The sequence below is a fragment of the Nomascus leucogenys genome, chromosome 5 (genome assembly GCF_006542625.1).
Source record: "Nomascus leucogenys isolate Asia chromosome 5, Asia_NLE_v1, whole genome shotgun sequence".
In the NCBI taxonomy this organism is placed as follows: domain Eukaryota; kingdom Metazoa; phylum Chordata; class Mammalia; order Primates; family Hylobatidae; genus Nomascus; species Nomascus leucogenys.
Genome location: NC_044385.1, coordinates 44473180 through 44493355, shown reverse-complemented (window position 1 = coordinate 44493355; position 20176 = coordinate 44473180). Strand labels below are relative to the sequence as shown.

Sequence of the window (20176 nt, the reverse complement as noted above, 5' to 3'; positions counted from 1 at the left end):
GCAATCCCATTGGAAAGCAAACACTGGATGGATAGGAAGTAGCCTTGGGGTGGGATCACATGGAAGGCAGGTAGACAAAGTTATGACCCAGGATTTCAGAGTGAATATCCTCTATGTGCCGGGAATTTTTGCAGGTTTATATTTCTAGAACCAACCTATGATGCTGGAATGATAATTTGAGGTAATCCCTACTTTATGGCTTAGAAAAATGTGGTTTGGCTGGGTGTGGTGGCTCATGCCTGTAATCCCAGCATTATGGGAGGTCAAGGTGGGAGGATCACTTGAGTCCAGGAGTGCAAGAGTAGCCTGGGCAACATGGCAAAACCCCATCTCTACAAAAAATATAAAAAATTAGCCAGGCATGGTGGTATGCACCTGTAGTCACAGCTACTCGGGAGGCTGAGCTGGAAGCATTTCTTGAGCCTAGGAGGTCGAGGCTACAGTGAGCTGTGATCATGCCAGTGCACTCTAGCCTGGGTGTCCCAAAAAAGGAAAGAAAAAAGAAAGAAAGAAAAAAAATGTGATTTGGAAAGTTAAGTGATTTTTTCCAAGGTCATAGTGCTAGCAAGTAGCAAACCTAGGATTCGAGGCAGGTCTTCAGATGCTAAATTTAGTGAATTTTTAATGATTTTACTGCTGGCTAACTATTCTCTTGCCTTTATCCATATTCCTGTGTCAATAATAGTATTTTACCCTGTGGCCTCACCTCTTTGCTTAGTTGCTTAGATAAAAATCATGTTGATTTTTAGTGAGGCCGTGGTTGGGAAGCACCGTAGTGGACATTTGCTAGTTTTCGACATCCCTGACACCCCTTTTCCTCCTCTTTTGGTAAATGTATTCTAATTTCTTTCTGGATAACCCCCTCTTCCCTGACTTGGAATCCATGTTTCGGGTGGGCTCTAACCCTTGCTTCGGGAATGGGATCTGCGGATCCCCCTAAATCAGTGTACCTATTCCTTTTGGCCACTGCAGTTCAGATTGGTCTGTAATCAGTCAGGACCCGTAAGTCTCTTTGCCAGTGCTTCTGTGAGCAAGCACTCTTCTCCTGTTGGCCTGAACCTGGAAGAATGTGTGGCTGGGGCTGCTATAGCCATCTTGCTGTTCTAATTGGTGAGGCCTGTCCAAGAATGGAGCTCACACAGTGAAAACAGAGCTAAGAGGGGAGGAGGAAGAAATCAGGTCCTGGTGTTACTTTTTTTTTTTTTTTTTGAGACAGAGTTTCGCTCTTGTTGCCCAGGCTAGAGTGCAATGGCACGATCTCGGCTCACTGCAACCTCCGCCTCCTGGGTTCAAATGATTCTCGTGCCTCAGCCTCCTGAGTAGCTGAGCTTACAGGTGCCTGCTACCACGCCCGGCTAATTTTTGTATTTTTAGTAGAGATGGGGTCTCACCATGTTGGCCAGACTGGTCTCAAACTCCTGACCTCATGTGATCTGCCCACCTTAGCCTCCCAAAGTGCTGGGGTTACAGGTGTGAGCCACTACCCTTAGCCTTTTTTTTTTTTTTTTTTTTTTTGCTTTGGACCAGGCTATTCTTGAAGCCAGAACTACCTCCAAGAACTTTCAGTTCTGTGATACAACAAGTTCCATTAATGCTTAAGCTAATAATGTAGGTTGGGTTTTCTGTTACTTTCAACTGCAAGAGGCTTACCTGTTACAACAGACTTTCTCAATTCAATTTCACCCAAGTTAATAATCAATTAGGATTCAACAATAAAAAGACAAACGACCCAATTTAAAATGAGCAAATGATATGAATAGACATTTCCCCAAAGAAGATGTACAAGTAGCCAATAAACTCTTGAAAAGATGTTCAACATCATTAATCATTAGGAAAATGCAAATCAAAACCACAATGAGATATAACTTTACACCCCCTAGGAAGGCTGTAATAAAAAATATGAACAACAAGTGTTGGCAAGGATATGGAGAAATTAGAACGCTTGTACCTTGCTGGTAGGAATGTAGGTGGTACAGCCACTTTGGAAAACAGTCTGGCTGGTCCTCAAATGATTAAACATAGAGTTACCAGCTATTCTACTCCTAGGTATATACCCCCCAAAAATGAAAATATATGGCCACAAAAAGTTTTGTACAAGAATGATCATAGTACTTGTATTCATAACAGCCGAAAATGGAAAACAACTCAAATGTCCAGCAATAGGAGATTGGATAAACACACTGTGATATATTCATACAAAGGAATACTACTCAGCAATAAAAGGAACGAGCCACTGATACATGCAAAAAAAAAAAAAAAGGATGAATCTAGAACCATGGTGAGTGAAAGACACCAGACACAAAATAATAAATATGGTATGACTCCATTTATATGCAGTCCCAGAGCAGGCAAACTAATCTATGGTGATAGGATTAGAAAGTGGTTCCCGGCTGGGCGCGGTGGCTCACGCCTGTAATCCCAACACTTTGGGAGGCCGAGGCGGGCAGATCACGAGGTCAGGAGATCGAGACCATCCTGGCTAACACGGTGAAACCCCATCTCTACTAAAAATACAAAAAATTAGCTGGGTGTGGTGGCGGGCGCCTGTAGTCCCAGCTACATGGGAGGCTGAGGCAGGAGAATGGTGTGAACCCAGGAGGCAGAGCTTGCAGTGAGCCGAGATTGTGCCACTGCACCCAGCCTGGGCAACAGAGCGAGACTCCATCTCAAAAAAAAAAAAAAAAAAAAAAAGAAAGTGGTTCCCTCGGCTGGGTGTGGTGGCTCACGCCTGTAATCCCAGCTCTTTGGGAGGCCGAGGCAGGCGGATCACGAGGTCAGGAGATTGAGACCATCCTGGCTAACACGGTGAAACCCCGTCTCTACTAAAAATACAAACAATTAGACCAGCGTGGTGGCGGGCACCTGTAGTCCCAGCTACTCGGGAGGCTGAGGCAGGAGAATGGCGTGAACCCAGGAAGCAGAGCTTGCAGTGAGCCGAGATCGTGCCACTGCAGTCCAGCCTCAAAAAAAGAAAGTGGTTCCCTCAGTGAGAAGGAAAGGGGGTTTGACTACAAAGGGACAAGAGGATGAGACAACTTTCTGGAACTTTAGATGGTAGTTACAGGAATGTGTACAATTATCAAAATCTATTGGCCAAGCATGGTGGCTCAGGCTTGTAATACGAGTGCCTCAGGAGGCTGAGGTGGGAGGATTGCTTGAGGCCAGGAATTCAAGACCAGCCTGGGCAACATAGCTTGTCAAAAATAAAAAATAAAAATTAGCCCAGTATGGCTATGTATGCCTGTGTCTCCAGATACTCGGGAGGCTGAGGTGGGAGAATCACTTAAGCCCAGGGGATTGAGGTTGCAGTGAGCCATGATCACTCCACTGTACTTCAGCCTGGGTGACAGAATGAGACCCTGCCTCTAAAATAAAAAAAAAGTCATTGAACTGAAACTTCAGATCAGCATATTAAATACTTCACTTAAAAATAATTAATAATTGAAATGATACAGAGAAGATTAGCACGGCCCCTATGTAAGGATGACAGGAAAAAAATAATTCTATGTTTTAAATGTTTACTGCTTCCTCACTTTTCATGAGAAAAAAAGCATCCACTGAATTTATATGATCTAACAGGTGTGAAAAACTCCCTATCAAAAAATATCATTCCCCACCAACTTAAGAATAGACTGAATTTCCCCTGATTAGTTTCTCCTTTGACATACACATTGAAAGCCCTAAACAAAATGCTATATTAGTTTTCCCTAATGAATAATGTATGAAGTTGGTTCTCCTTCCTCTTGGCAAGGTACTGCAACCCACTATTGACTATGTTAAAGTCTAAAAATAAAGAAGATAATAAAAGTAATAAAATGGTGATTACCTTCTTCAAGTTGCTTAGAAGTCCGAAGAGGCACCAACCCTTACAAACTAAATTTTCACTTTGGCTGACTCAGTCTCATTTCTTAATGTTTTCTTTACATCACCCCACCTCCCAGCCTTATGCCTCATCACTTACTACCTACTGATCAGTTTAATGGGCCTCAGAAAGGCTATGGAAATCCTAAAATGCAGAGTCATTTACGAACTTCCCTCACATGAGCCCTCCAGTCCCTATGGGTGCGCTGGAATATCCATTTTGTTGGTGATTTATGGGTTAGAAAGAGCCCTTAATTGCTTCACTAGCATGGACTTCTCTGTGACCAAGAAAAAATAAAAAATAAATGGCAATGTGGGCTCCTTTGAGAGAAAGGAGAGGGGACATTACACAAGAAAAATGTTATTTTCCAATATCAAGAAAATTCATTAGCAAACACATTAAAATGCACTCAAGTAGTCATCACCCCAAATTGTTTTGGAAAAGGCCCTGCTTTGGAAAAACACAGGGCAAAAACATTACTCCTGTAGCTTGGCACAATGAGATGGCAGGATGACAAATGTCTTATTCTCTACTGTGCCTTAATATTTACAGGACATCTGCTACTGTGTATTTCTCCCTCCCTCGAGTCACCTTTATCACAGTCTAACATTGTGTTATTGCTGTTTCCCATGTCCACCTGTTACAGTGATAAGACACAGCTGTACTCCTCCAGTGTGTGGGAAGCAAATGAGTCTGGAAGTCAGGAGGCTGAGCTTCTAGTTCCATTGTTGCACTAACTATGCACTCTTGGGCAAATATTGCAAATTCTCTTGGTTTTAGTGTCCTCTCCTAAAAAAATGGGAAGCATAATAGACATGGTTCCAATGAAATGGAAGCTAAGTCTTACCCCCAGGCATTAGGGGTTCCTCAGGTCATAGAACCAATATATAGAAAAGGGGTGATATATCCTTAACAGCAGTAATTAGATTGCTGCTACCTAGTGGGGATAGACAGGGAGAGCTATGTTTAGAACTCAGGGATTCAATGAACTACTTCTTAGCATTCCCAGGCCCAGTGTTCTGGTCAACGGAAAAGTGCAGCCACCTGCTGAAGTGCCGATGGAAGGAAAGAACAAAAGTGGGAGGTGGAATAAGGTAGCCTTGAGTACCAATGTACGCCTTGTCACCAGCTGCAGAAGCAGGGATTATACCAGCTATAATTTAAATCCCTTGGTCATTTCTCCTTCTCCCCAAACCTTGTATTTTAAAAGAAAAACAAGCCGGGCGCGGTGGCTCACGCCTGTAATCCCAGCACTTTGGGAGGCCGAGGCGGGCGGATCACGAGGTCAGGAGATCGAGACCACGGTGAAACCCCGTGTCTACTAAAAATACACAAAATTAGCCGGGCGTGGTGGCGGGCGCCTGTAGTCCCAGCTACTCCGAGAGGCTGAGGCAGGAGAATGGCGTGAACCCGGGAGGCGGAGCTTGCAGTGAGCCGAGATTGCGCCACTGCACTCCAGCCTGGGAGACAGAGAGAGACTCCGTCTCAAAAATAATAATAATAAAATAAAAATTAAAAAAAATGAAAAACACTGGAAGCGGCTACCATTTTAGATTCAGGCAGACATGTGAGCAACTTCTCATCACTCTGGATCTACTCTTTGCCTAGCTCCATTCTGCTGGGTTCCCTGGGTGGTTGACCTAAATGCATTATATACACAGATTCTCTTGTCTTCTGGTTTCTGGTTGAGTTCAGCAACAAGGAGCACAGACAGAAGACTGGGAGAGGGAAGGGAGAAGAGCAAGATCAGGATATTCGTCTTCTTTGTATGAAGTCACTGTGCTGTGGACTGGCTCTGTCTTTCCACTAGAGGTCATAGCTCAAGTTGAGCAGCTCTCTCCACATAGCTCTATCCCCTGGTTCTATTAAAGCCTTTCTTTCCCTGCCCCAAAGGGTGGGAAAGGCACCCCAAGTTACTAGTTCTAGAGTATTTTGTTACCACTTTTGAGTTCCTTAAACCTTGCCCACACCTTCGTAGATGGTCCTTTTAAATTAAACTCTCCTTAAATTACCAAATTTGTACAAATAAATAATTTCTTTTCTAGTGGAGCCCTAACTAATGTGGACAAGTTTCTTATAGGAACCACAAGCAGTAATTGTAAAATCAGATAAGATTTATTAAAATGTGTGTGAAGTTTCTTTGAAGAATATGCTTTTGTAGAAGTTCAAATGAAACATATGCAATACATAATAGAAAAATGCATATAGCATATATGTGCGGTTTGAATTATAAAATGAACATCTATATAACCAGTACTGTGATCCAGATATAAACTATTGCTGCCTCCCCAGAAGCACAGTGAATCATTTCCAGTTTCAAGCTACTCAGAACAATGATGCTAAGAAAATTATTGTACTTGTCTGTAGTAAACATTGCAAGAGTTTCTCTAGGACAGTGGTTCACAGTCTTTTGGTGGTAATGTGGATTGGTGATACAGTTATATACACCTTTTTTTTTTTTTTTGAGATGGAGTTTTGCTCTTTTTGCCCAAGCTGGAGTGCAATGGCGCGATCTCGGCTCACTGCAACCTCCGCCTCCCGGGTTCAAGTGATTCTCCTGCTTCCCATGTAGCTGGGATTACAGGCACGCACCACCACAACTGGCTAATTTTATGCTTTTAGTAGAGACGGGTTTTCACCATGTTGGCCAGGCTGGTCTTGAACTCCTGGCCTAAAAGTGCTGGGATTACAGGCGCGAGCCACCACACCCTGCCTCCTCCTCCTCCTCCTCCTCCTCCTCCTCCTCCTCCTCCTCCTCCTTCTTCTTCTTCTTCTTCTTCTTCTTCTCTTCTTCGTCTTCGTCTTCTTCCTCTTCCTCTTCTTCTTCTTTTGTTTTGAGATGGAGTCTCGCTCTGTCACCCATGCTGGAGGGCAGTGGCGTGATCTCGGCTCACTGCAAACTCTGCCTTCCGGGTTCAAGCGCCTCTCCTGCCTTAGTGTCCCAAATAGATGGGATTACAGGCGCCTGTCACCACACCCTGCCAATTTTTGAATTTTTAGTAGAGATGGGGTTTCGTCACGTTGGCCAGGCTGGTCTTGAACTCCTGGTCTCAGGTGATCCACCCACCTTGGCCTCCCAAAGTGTTAGGATTACAGGCGTGAGCCACCGTGCCCCGTCTTGCATCTTCTGACATAGAAACTTTGCTATTTTGCATGATGTTTGCTATAGATTTTCTGTAGGTATCTTATTTGACTTAAAAGTTTCCTTTTATTTCAAGTTTGCTGATTTTTAAAATTAAGAATACATACTGACTTTTTTTTTTACCATTCACTTTTCCTAAATATATTGGGGGGTCATAGGGGTTTTCTCCTTTATTCTATCAATATGACAAATTACGTTGTTTCATTTTCAAATATTAAACCAATTTTGTATTCCTAGGATACACTTAAATTGCTTTTCTATATTATCTTTTTGTATTGCTGGATTCAGTTTGCTAATACATTGTTTCAGATTTTTTTCAACATATATCCATAGGTCAAATTAGATTGTAATTTTATTTTGCCATAGTCTTCAAATGAATTTTAGTGTCTTATGAGTTTGAGAGTTGTTCCCTCTTGTATGTGTTTATGTGATATTAAAATACTTTGTTCCTTAAAAGATTGGTGGAACTCACATGAAAGGCTTCTGGTCCTGGAATTTTCTTTGCGGATTTTCTGTAAACGATTCAACTTATTTAATGATCATAGGATTGTTCGCGATTTTTGCTTTTGTTTTTTGTATTATTATTATTATTTTTATTTTTTGAGATAGAATCTCACTCTGTCGCCCAGGCTGGAGGGCAGTGGCATGATCTTGTCTCACTGCAAGCTCCTCCTCCTGGGTTCATGCCATTCTCCTGCCTCAGCCTCCCAAGTAGCTGGGACTACAGGCGCCTGCCACCAAGCCTGGCTAATTTTTTTTTGTATTTTTAGTAGAGACGGGGTTTCATCATGTTAGCCAGGGTGGTCTCGATCTCCTGACCTCAAGATCCAACCGCCTTGGCCTCCCAAAGTGCTGGGATTACAGGCGTGAGCCACCGCGCCTGGCCTTTATTTTTTCAAATGCTCTCTTAGCAGAACCATGTTCGTGTTTTTTAAATATCGTTATAAGGTTTGTTGATTTTTCCCTGAGGAAATTAGGTCATATAGTGTACTTTGTCAAATGGATTATCATTAAGTCATTCATTATATCCTCTTATTATCTTTCCAGTGTGTGGGCCGGGCGCGGTGGCTCACGCTTGTAATCCCAGCACTTTGGGAGGCCGAGGCGGGCGGATCACGAGGTCAGGAGATCGAGACCACGGTGAAACCCCATCTCTACTAAAAATACAAAAAATTAGCCAGGTGTGGTGGCGGGCGCCTGTAGTCCCAGCTACTCAGAGAGGCTGAGACAGGAGAATGGCGTGAACCCAGGAGGCGGAGCTTGCAGTGAGCCGAGATGGCGCCCCTGCACTCCAGCCTGGGCGACAGAGCGAGACTCCGTCTCAAAAAAAAAAAAAAAAACAAAAAAAACCTTATCTTTCCAGTGTGTACAACATCTGAAGTAATATCCCCTTTTTCACTCCTGATAGTATGTGTGTGTGTGTGTGTTCTCTCTCTCTCCCTCTGTGTGTATGTGTGTCTCTCATTAGTCTCACCAAATATTTTACACCTTTTTTAGTCTTCTCAAAGAATCAACTATTGGCTTTATTGTTCCTGTTACATAGTTTTTCTATTTTATACATTTTTGTTCTTATTTGTTATCTCTTTCCTGCTTCTTTATTTCTGTTTATCTTGCAGTTTATTTCTAATATCCTGAGGCAGATGCTTGGCTCATTTACTTTTAGCCTTTTTTCTTTTCTAATATAAAATGTAAGGCTATAAGTCAGCTCTGTAAACACTTTTTAGCTATTACCCTACAAGTTTTTGATATGAAGTAATGTTTAAGTCACTCACACATTTTAAAAAGGCACAGTTCACGGCCAGGCATGGTGGCTCACACCTGTAATCCCAGCACTTTGGGAGACTGAGGCAGGAGGATCACCCGAGGCCAGGAGTTCGAGACCAGCCTGGCCAACATGGTGAAACCCCATCTCTACTAAAAATACAAAAATTAGTCAGGCATGGTGGCAGACACCTGTAATCCCAGCTACTCTAGAGGCTGGCAGGAGAATCGCTTGAATCCGGGAGGCGGAGGTTGCAGTGAGATCCCACCACTGAACTCCAGCCTGGGTGACAAGAGTGAGAGTCCATCAAAGAAAAAAAAAAGGCACAGTTCACAATTAAAAGTTTTTTCCACTATGATTTTTTCTTTGACCCATGAGTTATTTAGAAGCGTGGTTTTAAGGTTCCAAACATGGAGATGCTCTGTTTACCTTTTTATTATTGATTTTTATTATTGATTATTAGATCACATTAGGTCAGAAAACATCCTCTGTATTATTGTAATCCTTTAATAGCTGTTGAGGCTTGCTTTAATGACTATGTATGGGTCCATTTTTGAAATATTCTGTGTGGACTTCAAAATTTTTTTCTGCAGTTGTTGAATGAAATATATGTAATCTCTATTAGATCAGTTTTATTAATCATTATTGTTTGAATCCTCTAATGCTTTATTTTTATTTTTATTTTTTTGAGACAGAGTCTCTCTCTGTTGCCCAGGCTGGAGTGCAGTGGTGCAATTTCAGCTCACTACAACCTCCGCCTCCTGGGTTCAAGCAATTGTTATGCCTCAGCCTCCTGAGTAGCTGGGACTACAGGCCGTGCCACCAGGCCCAGCTAATTTTTATATTTTTAGTAGAGACAGGGTTTTGCCATGTTGGCCAGGCTGGTCTCGAACTCCTGAGCTCAGGTGATTCGCCTGCCTTGGAGGCCTCCTAAAGTGCTGGGATTACGGGTATCAGCCACCACTCCTGGCCTATTTAATGATTTTTCTTCTTGTTCTATCAATTATCGAGAGATGTATTTTTTAATTTCCCATATAATTGTAGATTTTTCTATTTCTCCATATGGATCTTCTGATTTTTCTCTTACATAATTTGTGGCTGTGCTACTAGGTACTTATAAATTTAAAATTTTTATATTTTCCTAGTAAGCCGAAATTGTATTGTTAAGTGATTATCTTTATTTTTGTAATTTTAAATTACAGAATGATACTGATTTACTGATAAAATGTATATAGCAAAATTTGCCAATTTAAGTTTTTATTTATTTACTTATTTTTTTGAGATGGAGTCTTGCTCTGTTGCCCAGGCTGGAGTGCAGTGGCGTGATCTCGGCTCACTGCAACCTCCACCTCTCGGGTTCAAGCAATTCTCCTGCCTCAGCCTCCCAGGTAGCTGGGATTACAGGCGCCTGCCACCACACATGGCTAATTTTTGTATTTTTAGTAGAGACAGGGTTTCACTATTCGGCCAGGCTGGTCTCTAACTCCTCACCTCAAGTGATGCACCCGCCTCAGCCTCCCAAAGTGTTGGGATTACAGGCGTGAGCCACTGCACCCAGCCTATTTATGTATTTTGAGACAGGGTCCTATTTTGTTGCCAGGCTGGAGTGCAGTGGTGCAGTCAACCTCCTAGGTTGAAGTGATCCTCCTACCTTAGCCTCCGGAGTAGTTGGGACTACAGGCGCATGCTATCATGCTCAGCTAATTTTTGTATTTTTTGTAGAGACAGGGTTTCACTATGTTGCCCAAGCTGGTCTCAAACTCTGGTGCTCAAGTGATCTGCTCTCCTTGGCCTCCCAAAGGGCTAGGATTACAGGCATAAGCACCATGCTTGGCCCATTTAAGCCATTTTTAAGGGTACAGTTTAGTGGCATTACTTAGGTCCACAATGTTATACAACTACCATCGCTATCTATTTCCAAAACTTTTTCATCACCCCAAACTGAAACTCAGCAACTAGTAAGTAAAAACTCCCCAGGTCCCTTCTCCCCAGCCCCTGACAAACTTGAATCTACTTTACATTTCTACAGATTTTCCTATTTGAGATATTTCATGTCAGTGTAGTTATACAATATTTGTCCTTTTGCATCTAGCTTATTTCACTTAGCATATGTCTTCAAGGTTTATCTATGTTGGGGCATCTATCAGAACTTCACTCCTCTTTATATCTGAATAATATTCCATTGTATGTTTATACCACATTTTGTTCATACATCTGTTTGGTACATGGATTGTTTCCACCTTTTGACCATTGTAAATAATGCAACAATGAACATTGGTATACAAGTACCTGTTTGAGTACCCGCTTTCAATTCTTTGGGATATATATATATAATACTTAGAAGTGGCATTACTGGGCCATATGGTAATGCTATTTTTAGCTTTTTGAGGAAGTGCCAAATTGTTTTCAATAATGACTTTTGGCTTAAAGTCTATTTTGTGTACTATTAACATAAGAATGCCAATTCTTTTGGAGTTATATTTGCAAGGTAGATCTATTTCCATTTTAAAATTTCAACCTGTTTGAATATCTATAAGTTTTCTCCAGTCTGAGAAGCTTTGTCTTTTGAATGAAGTATTTAATCCATTTACATTTAATTTATTTTAATTAACTGATATTAGTAACTAATATTTTAAATCTATCACTTTACATTTTGCTTTCTCTTTGCTTCACTTTTATATACTTCTTTTTCTCTTCTTTTTTGTATTATTTTTATTCCTTTCTTTAACTCTAATGGTTTAAGGCTACATTCTGTCTTTATTATTTTTTAGAGTTTAGCCTAACATGTTTATATGTATATATCACCTATTAAGTAAAAAGTTGTCACTAATGTTGTTCTTGTGCTAAATACCACAAAAACTAAACACTAACTTCATTGACTCTCTTCTTAATTTGCATGCTTTTATTTTTGTGTATTTATCTTACTTTTTCATCTCATATGACATTGTTAATGTTGTGTTATGCACAATTTTGCATTGTTTAGATTTATTCACATATTTACCACTCTCTTTACTCTTCATTCTTTCTTGTACCTCAAAGCATCCATCTAGGATCACATTCTTTCTTCCAGAATGACACCCTTCTGAATTCCTTCTTACAAAGGTCTGGATAATAGCAAAGTCTCTGTGTTTCTACTTGTTTTTGGAAATGTACATATTAATACTATGCCCTCATTCTTGAATGATTTTTTTTCACTAAGAATAGAATAATAGATTATCGATTATTTTCTTTCAACCCATGGAGTGTGTTATTGTATTGTCATTTGGCTTCCATTGCAGCTACTGAGAAGTCAGTGGTCCATCTCACTGCCATTCCTTTGATAATGATCTCCACACTTTCCCTGACCTCAAATTTTTTCCTTTGGTGTTCATTAGTTTTATTGTGATTAATTTGAGTGTGAATTTTTCTTTCTTTTTCTCTTTTCTTTCCTTTCCTTTCCCTCCCTCCCATTCTTTCTTTCTTTTCTTTCTTCCTTCTTTCCTTTTCCTTCTTTTTTCCCTTTCCCTCCCTCCTTTCTTCTTTTTCTTCTTCTCCTTTTCTCCTGCCCACCTCCCTGCCTTGGATTTGTTTGGCCTCTTGAGTATGTGAATTAATTTCATTCATAGGTTCTGGAAAAGTTTAGGTCAGTATTTCTTCGAATACTGTTTCTGCCATATAATCTGTCTTCTTCTAGTGCTCTAATTAAATATATGTTAGACTTTCTCACTCTATCTTCTATGAATTTTAATTTCTCTTTCATATATTGTATTTCTTTAAATTCCTGTGCTTCATTCTGTAAAATCTTGTGACCCAACCTTCTTGTTCTCTAATTCTCTTTTCAGTTGTATCTAATATGCTGTTAAGCTGCTGGTTTTTGTTTTCCTCTCAATCTCAGTAATGATAAATTTTGTTTCTAGAAGTTTAATTTTATTGTTCTTAAAAATGTGTTGGTCACTTTTTGTAGTTTTCAGTATCTTGAAGATATTTTCGAGCTCATCTTTTATTTCTTTAACAATAGTAGGCATAATTTTATAATCTGTGTCTGATAATTCTGGTGTCTGAAATCTTTTTGACTCTGTTTCTACTCTTTCATTTCTTCTAGCTCTCATACATGGTGCTTATTATGTATGCTTAGTTGTTTTTTAACCAGTACTGCTTATTAACCTTGAAAAATTATTTGTGTAAATACACTGATGCCCAGGATGAGGGTAACTTCTCAAAATGGATTTGTATTTGTTCCTTTGACTCCTAGGGACTTCACCAATATGGCACCAAATTAAATGAAATTTGTGGCTTGAATTGTTTTGGACCACCCTGTGGTTATAACTTTAATAATGCCAGCAAGTGATTACAAATTTTCAGGGATGAAATTGTTTCCTCATTGTACTGGCCAGCAGCAGTCCCTTTAGGGTAGAAATTTGGGGAAAAAGTAGCCTTTGAATTCCAGTTCTATTGATGGATTTTCTTTTTTTGTTTCAGTTTTTTTTTTTTTTTTTTTTTTTTAGACAGAGTCTCGTTCTGTTGCCCAGGCTGGAATACAGTGGCATGATCTCAGCTCACCGCAACCTCCGCCTCCCGATTCAAGTGATTCTCCTGCCTCAGCTTCCCAAGTAGCTGGGATTACAGGTGCACGCCAGCACTCCCAGCTAATTTTTTGTATTTTTAGTAGAGACGGGGATTCATCATGTTGGCCAGGCTGGTCTCAAACTCCTGACTTCAAGTGATCTGCCCACCTCAGCCTCCCAGCCCACCTCAGCCTCCCAAAGTGCTGGGATTACAGTCGTGAGCCACCATGCCAGCCTTTTTTTTTTTTTCTGAGACGGAATCTCGCACTGTCACCCAGGCTGGAGTGCAGTGGCGCGATCTCGGCTCACTGCAAGCTCTGCCTCCTGGGTTTATGCCATTCTCCTGCCTCAGCCTCCCGAGTAGCTGGGACTATAGGTGCCCGCCACCACTCCCGGCTGAACCGGTTTTGTATTTTTAGAAGAGACAGGGTTTCACCCGTGTTAGCCAGGATGGTCTTGATCTCCTGACCTCGTGATCTGCCCGCCTCAGCCTCCCCAAGTGCTGGGATTACAAGCGTGAGCCGCTGCGCCCAGCCTTTTTTTTTTTTTTTTTTTTTTTTTTAATTTATTTTTTTATTATACTTTAGGGTTTTAGGGTACATGTGCACAATGTGCAGGTTTGTTACATATGTATCCATGTGCCATGTTGATTTCCTGCACCCATTAACTCGTTATTTAGCATTAGGTGTATCTCCTAATGCTGTCCCTCCCCCCTCCCCCCACCCCACAACAGTCCCCGGAGTGTGATGTTCCCCTTCCTGTGTCCATGAGTTCTCATTGTTCAATTCCCACCTATGAGAGAGAACATGCGGTGTTTGGTTTTTTGTCCTTGCGATAGTTTACTGAGAATGATGTTTTCCAGTTTCATCCATGTCCCTACAAAGGACACGAACTCATCATTTTTTATGGCTGCATAGTATTCCATGGTGTATATGTGCCACATTTTCTTAATCCAGTCTATCGTTGTTGGACATTTGGGTTGGTTCCAACTCTTTGCTATTGTGAATAGTGCCGCAATAAACATACGTGTGCATGTGTCTTTATAGCAGCATGATTTATAGTCCTTTGGGTATATACCCAGTAATGGGATGGCTGGGTCAAATGGTATTTCTAGTTCGAGATCCCTGAGGAATCGCCACACTGACTTCCACAATGGTTGAACTAGTTTACAGTCCCACCAACAGTGTAAAAGTGTTCCTATTTCTCCACATCCTCTCCAGCACCTGTTGTTTCCTGATTTTTTAATGATGGCCATTCTAACTGGTGTGAGATGGTATCTCACTGTGGTTTTGATTTGCATTTCTCTGATGGCCAGTGATGATGAGCATTTCTTCATGTGTTTTCTGGCTGCATAAATGTCTTCTTTTGAGAAGTGTCTGTTCATGTCCTCTGCCCACTTTTTGATGGGGTTGTTTGTTTTTTTCTTGTAAATTTGTTTGAGTTCATTATAGATTCTGGATATTAGCCCTTTGTCAGATGAGTAGGTTGCAAAAATTTTCTCCCATTTTGTAGGTTGCCTGTTCATTCTGATGATAGTTTCTTTTGCTGTGCAGAAGCTCTTTAGTTTAATGAGATCCCATTTGTCGATTTTGGCTTTTGTTGCCATTGCTTTTGGTGTTTTAGACATGAAGTCCTTGCCCACGCCTATGTCCTGATGATCAAGTGGGCTTCATCCCTGGGATGCAAGGCTGGTTCAACATACGCAAATCAATAAATGTAATCCAACATATAAACAGAACCAAAGACAAAAACCACATGATTATCTCAATAGATGCAGAAAAGGCCTTCGACAAAATTCAACAACGCTTCATGCTAAAAACTCTCAATAAATTAGGTATTGATGGGACGTATCTCAAAATAATAAGAGCTATCTACGACAAACCCACAGCCAATATCATACTGAATGGGCAAAAACTGGAAGCATTCCCTCTGAAAACTGGCACAAGACAGGGATGCCCTCTCTCACCGCTCCTGTTCAACATAGTGCTGGAAGTTCTGGCCAGAGCAATCAGGCAGGAGAAGGAAATAAAAGGTATTCAATTAGGAAAAGAGGAAGTCAAATTGTCCCTGTTTGCAGATGACATGATTGCATATCTAGAAAACCCCATTGTCTCAGCCCAAAATCTCCTTAAGCTGATTAGCAACTTCAGCGAAGTCTCAGGATACAAAATTAATGTACAAAAATCACAAGCATTCTTGTACACCAATAACAGACAAACAGAGAGCCAAATCATGAGTGAACTCCCATTCACAATTGCTTCAAAGAGAATAAAATACCTAGGAATCCAACTTACAAGGGATGTGAAGGACCTCTTCAAGGAGAACTACAAACCACTGCTCAATGAAATAAAAGAGGATACAAACAAATGGAAGAACATTCCATGCTCATGGGTTGGAAGAATCAATATCGTGAAAATGGCCATACTGCCCAAGGTAATTTATAGATTCAATGCCATCCCCATCAAGCTACCAATGACTTTCTTCACAGAATTGGAAAAAACTACTTTAAAGTTCATATGGAACCAAAAAAGAGCCCGCATCGCCAAGTCAATCCTAAGCCAAAAGAACAAAGCTGGAGGCATCACGCTACCTGACTTTAAACTATACTACAAGGCTACAGTAACCAAAACAGCATGGTACTGGTACCACAACAGAGACATAGATCAATGGAACAGAACAGAGCCCTCAGAAATGATGCCGCATAGCTACAACTATCTGATCTTTGACAAACCTGACAAAAACAAGAAATGGGGAAAGGATTCCCTATTTAATAAATGGTGCTGGGAAAACTGGCTAGCCATATGTAGAAAGCTGCAACTGGATCCCTTCCTTACACCTTATACAAAAATTAATTCAAGATGGATTAAAGACTTATATGTTAGACCTAAAACCATTAAAATCCTACAAGAAAACCTAGGCAATACCATTCAGGACATAGGCGTGGGCAAGGACTTCATGTTTTTTTTTTTTTTTTTGAGACAGGGTCTTACTCTGTCACTCAGGCTGGAGTGCAGTGGTGTGGTGCAAACATGGCTCAGTGCAGCCTTGAACTACTGGGCTCAAGTGATTCTCCTGCCTCAGTCTCCCCAGTAGCTGGGGGCCGCAGGTGCACACCATCATGCCTAGCTAATTTGGTGAATTTTCTTTTGTACTTTCCTCCTTAGGAGATAGAGGCTCAAATTGGCTGTATTGGCAAATGTCCTCAGGGCAAAAGTGGCTTCAGTATTCGGTATACCTTAGATTTTGTCCTGCTAATTCCTTACTGTCTTATTAGTTTACTTATTTGATACTTCTAATCATTTCTAATAATTATTTTAATATTTGATACTCTATCTTCAATCTAACATTCTTGGTTTGTCAGTTTCTGTAGTCAGGTGACTGAGGTGAGCTGCCCTGGGCTGGCTCCTGGACTGGTGTCCACTAAGGCGTCACAGGTGCTGTTTATGGTCTTCTGTTGGTAGCCGCACTGTTCTCAGTAGCTGGGGTATTTCCTAGGATGGTCCTTTTTCTCTACTTGGTCAGGACCTCAGACCTCAGACCTCAGATGACTCAGGCCACCATGGTTCTCACCAGCATTATAGGCCTCTTTGAGTCTCTGCCACAGCTTCTGTTCAACAACTTCCTCTCCACTTCGCTGTGGGGTCACTTCAACCTCCCCATGACAGAGCTGTTATCTCTCAGCTGAGCCAGGTTCTGTGTTCTCCACCAGAGATGCAGTAACATCTGAGTGCCTTTCACACCACACAGGAGCTAACAGGTGCCCAAACTGGGCCCTCTTTTCCTGACTACTCTATTTTGCTCTCTTTCCTCTTCTGGGCCTACCCAATTGTACTGCTGACTCACCTTAACTAGTGATTTCCTTCTGGAATCCCAAATGGAAAATAGAAGAGAAACCCCTCAGGCCTTAGCTCTCCCCTCAGTCAGTCTAAAACACCTTCCTTCCCTGGGATTTACTCCTGGGATCAAGAGAACTTTTCATTACCTAGTTTTCCTAACTCCACTCCCTTTCTTCTCTCTGCCATCCACTAGAACAGGAAGAGGTTCAGACATTCCACTTCCTCAACGTCCTGTCCTTGCTCCATCCTGGGACAGCAAGCTCAATGGTCTAGTCATCACAGGTGAAAAAATGTGTCTCCTTATACTATAAAAGAAACTATGATCTAGCTTACCAGGTATAACCTTCAATATGTCAGTGGTAGTAAAAGGAACCTGGAAAATATATTTTCTCACCTTTCTTCTGGCTTTCTAAGTAACTATTTCAATGAAAAATCCTATTTTGGATATTGGAAGCTGGTTTTTTGTTTTTTGTTGGTTGTTGTTTGTTTGTTTTTTGAGACAGGGTGTTGCTCTGCCACCCAAGCTGCTACAGCTTCGATCTCCTGGGCTCAAGTGATCCTCCTGCCTCAGCCTCCCAAGTAGCTGGGACTATTGGCATGCACCACCACACCCAGCTTACTTTTCCATTTTTTGTAGAGATGAAGTCTCATGATGTTGCTCAGGCTGGTCTCAAACTCCTGAGCTCAAGCAGTCCTCCCACCTCAGCCTGCCAAAGTGCTGAGATTATAGACATAAGCCACTGTGTCCAGCCAGAAGCTCATTTTTAACTCTTCCTTTTAAAATTTTTGCTTTGACAGTTCTAATCCCACCCTCCACACACTGCCCCCAGGCAAATGAATGCTTTTGGTCTACTAAAGATCATATATATGAAAATGAAAAAGAAAAAAGCACATTAATATGTTTCATAAATATTCAAGTTGTGAATATAAACATACACATTATTATTATTTTAGAGACAGGGTCTGTCTCTGTTACCCAGGTTGGAGTGCAATGGTGCAATTATAGCTCACTACAGCCTCAAAGTGGCTGGATGGCCTCGAAGTGGGAGAATAGCTTCCTCCCACCTCAGCCTCCCAAGTAGCTAGGACTACAGGCATGCCACCATGGCTGGCTAGTTTATTTACCAATTTTTTTTAAGAGACAGGGTCTCACTATATTGCCCAGCTGGTCTCAAACTGCCAACCTCAAGCTTTGGCTCCCAGAATGTTCGGATTACAGGTGTGAGCCGCCATGCCTGGCCACCTATTTTTTTAAATAAAGAATATTTGTATTAGTTATCTATTGCCGTGTAACAAATTGCCCCAATGTTTAGTGACTTCGAACAATGAACAGTTATTATTTTATACTTTCTAAAGGTTATACATTTGGTAGGAGCTTAACTGGACGATACAGTCCAGAGGAAAGCTGGGCTGCAGTCATCAGAGGCATGACTGAAGCCGGAGGATCAACTTCCAAGCTCACCCACATGGCTATTCGCAGGAGGCTTTAGTTTCTTGCTGGCTGTTGGCTGGAGGCCTCAGTTTCTCAACACATAGGCCTCTCCCCATGACGTGGCAGCTGGTTTCCCTCAGAGCAAGTGTTCTGAGGGCAGGAGGATGGATGGAGGAAGGGGGAGAGAGAGAGAATGAGCGTGCGAGAGAGAGCACAAGCGCAAGAGAGAGCAGGAAGCCACAGGGCCTTGTATGTCCTAGTCTCTGAAGTCACACCATGTCACTTTTGCTTTATTCTATCCATTAGAAGTAAGTCACTAAATCCAGTCCATACCCAAGGGGAGGGCAATTAGACTCTACCTCCTAAAGGGAGTGCCAAAAAATCTATGGACAATTTAAACCACCACAGCATTCAAAATTGCCCACCTCCTGTGTGCAAAAGTACAAAACTAGGGTATATCAGCAACAAAATGGGGATTCCTTTCATGATGGAGTCGAAAGTCTAGTGGGTACATGAACATGAAAATAATCCATTGCAGTACACTAAGATAGAGGTCCTAGTTTTCTCTCATGTGACATGGGGGACAGTAGGTGCTTGTTGGCACATGAGTCAATACAAAAATGCTTTTGCATAAGTGTAACTTAGCAAAGGGGATCAAGACCTGAGATGTAAGAGCCAGAATCCCAGCTCTGCCACTTACTGGCAATGTGACCATGGGCCAGTAACTCTTCTCTGTACCTCAGTTTCCTCATCAGTAAGATGGGAGAATAACAGTATTTATCTGATAGGGTCTTTGTGAGAATTAAATGAGTTAGCATATGTAAAAGGCTAAACATGTGTCTGGATCATAGCAGGTGTTAGTTAGCAATTGTAAACTGCAAGCCGCTTCAGAAATGGCAGTATTATTATTCTAATTTTGAAACTAGGTACATGTCCTTTTCCCTCTCATATTGAAAATGGAATTAACTTTCTTCCTAATTTAATTATTTTTCATTTCCAGTAAGTTTCCCAGTGTAATTTAATTTTTAATGATACATTTGTACTTTTTTCTTTTTAAGCATATAACATCTGTCATAAAATGTAAATGTCACTCTTTACCTCCACCCCCACCTGCTCATCAATTCCACTTCCTTCCCCAGAGGAAACCACTTTAACAGTTTCATGAATGTTCTTTTAGAAATGTTTCTGCCTATTTAAAAGCTATGCATTTTTGAAATATTTTAACATAAATGGAATCAAACTATGCATATCATTCTACTTGATTTTTTTTCTGTAATTAACAGATCTTTTCATCTTAATGATTATAGCTTTACATCATTCCTTTTAATGACTATATTAAATTCTGTAAGATGGCTATACCATAGATGCTTTAACCATTCTTCTATTGGTGGACATTCAGGTTGTTTCTAACATTTTATTATAAACAACTGTGTAGTGAACATAAGCATTTAAATACATTTCCTAACCTTCAAAGATTTTGTGAATATATTTTCAATTAAGACTTATTACAAGGTCCAGTTGCAGTGGCTCACGCCTGTAATCCCAGCACTTCTGGAGGCCAAGACAAAAGGTTTGCTTGAGCCCAGGAGTTCGAGACC

The 20176-nt window shown here is 41.2% G+C and overlaps 1 protein-coding gene and 1 non-coding gene across 2 annotated transcripts in view; both read left to right on the top strand.

The window, feature by feature from the left end:
* The window catches only part of JAK1 (Janus kinase 1), a 245296-nt gene that overhangs the window by 44135 nt on the left and 180985 nt on the right, over nt 1-20176 (top strand). The gene's annotated exons all lie outside the window — the stretch shown is intronic.
* LOC115835274 lies at nt 3412-3513 on the top strand. The gene has a single exon (XR_004030265.1). It is a non-coding gene; the product is annotated as a U6 spliceosomal RNA (small nuclear RNA).